A 1716-nucleotide genomic window follows, 5' to 3' on the forward strand; every position below is an offset into this window, starting at 1 on the left:
CCATCATCCATCCATCTATCTACATCCATCCTACCATCCATCTATCTACATTCCTACCCATCCATCCATCCATCCATCCTCCATCTCCATCCATTAATCTACCTCCATCCATCCATCCATCTATCTACATTCCTACCATCCATCCATCCATCCATCCATCTATCTACATTCCTACCATCCATTCATCCATCTATCTACATTCCTACCATCATCCATCTTAATCTACATTCCTACCATCATCATCCATCTATCTACATTCCTACCATCCATCCATCCATTATCTACATTCCTACCATCCATCCATCCTACCATCATCTACATTCCTACCATCCATCCATCCATCCATCCATCCATCTATCTACATTCCTACCATCCATCCATCCATTAATCTACATTCCTACCATCATCCATCCTATCTACATTCCTACCATCATCCATCAATAAATATACATTCCTACCATCCATTCATCCATCTATACCATCCATCCAGCTGTTCCAAACCTCTCCTCAGGGACCCCCAACCGTTCCAAACCTCTCCTCAGGGACCCCCAGTGTTAAACCTCCTCAGGGACCCCCAGTGTTCCAAACCTCTCCTTGGGGACCCCCAGTGTGTTCAAACCTCTCCTCGGGGACCCCCAGTGTTCCAAACCTCTCCTTGGGGACCCCCAGTGTTCCAAACCTCTCCTTGGGGACCCCCAACAGGTGTTCCAAACCTCTCCTCAGGGACCCCCAGTGTTCCAAACCTCTCCTTGGGGACCCCCAGTGTTCCAAACCTCTCCTCAGGGACCCCCAGTGTTCCAAACCTCTCCTCAGGGACCCCCAGTGTTCCAAACCTCTCCTTGGGGACCCCCAGCCATTCCAAACCTCTCCTCAGGGACCCCCAGTGTTCCAAACCTCTCCTCAGGGACCCCCAGTGTTCCAAACCTCTCCTCAGGGACCCCCAGTGTTCCAAACCTCTCCTCAGGGACCCCAACCGTTCCAAACCTCTCCTGGGGACCCCCAACCGTTCCAAACCTCTCCTCGGGACCCCCAGTGTTCCAAACCTCTCCTCAGGGACCCCCAGTGTTCCAAACCTCTCCTCAGGGACCCCAGACCCCCATTTCCAAACCTCTCCTCAGGGACCCCCAGTGTTCCAAACCTCTCCTTGGGGACCCCAGTGTTCCAAACCTCTCCTCAGGGGGACCCCCCAGGGACCCCCGTTCCAAACCTCTCCTTGGGGACCCCCAGTGTTCCAAAGTGACCCTCATGGGGACCCCCAGCCGTTCCAAACCTCTCCTTGGGGACCCCCATCAGGGTTCCAAACCTCTCCTTGTTTCAAACCTCCTCCAGGGACCCCAGTGTTCCAAACCTCTCCTTGGGGACCCCAGCTGTTCCAAACCTCTCCTCGGGGACCCCCAGTGTTCCAAACCTCTCTCAGGGACCCCCAGTGTTCCCAAACCTCTCAGGGACCCCCAGTGTTCCAAACCTCTCCTCAGGGACCCCAGCCATTCCAAACCTCTCCTTAGGGGGACCCCCAGTGTTCCAAACCTCTCCTCAGGGACCCCCAGTGTTCCAAACCTCTCCTCAGGGACCCCAGTGTTCCAAACCTCTCCTTAGGGACCCCCAGCCATTCCAAACCTTCTCCTGGACCCCCCAGTGTCCCAAACCTCAGGGACCCAGTTCCCAAACCTTCTTGGGGACCCCCTCATTCCCCAGTCCCTCTTCAGGGGCCCTCCA

The 1716-nt window shown here is 54.9% G+C and overlaps 1 long non-coding RNA gene across 1 annotated transcript; it reads right to left on the reverse strand.

The window, feature by feature from the left end:
- Nucleotides 1-615: 615 nt before the first annotated feature.
- LOC127920791 (uncharacterized) lies at nucleotides 616-1079 on the reverse strand. Its single transcript, XR_008107401.1, has 3 exons — nucleotides 1044-1079; nucleotides 744-954; nucleotides 616-679 (listed from the first exon to the last, which is right to left on the reverse strand). It is a non-coding gene; the product is annotated as an uncharacterized LOC127920791 (long non-coding RNA).
- Nucleotides 1080-1716: the final 637 nt, after the last annotated feature.

This window comes from Oncorhynchus keta, unplaced genomic scaffold, assembly GCF_023373465.1.
Source record: "Oncorhynchus keta strain PuntledgeMale-10-30-2019 unplaced genomic scaffold, Oket_V2 Un_contig_20533_pilon_pilon, whole genome shotgun sequence".
NCBI lineage: Eukaryota > Metazoa > Chordata > Actinopteri > Salmoniformes > Salmonidae > Oncorhynchus > Oncorhynchus keta.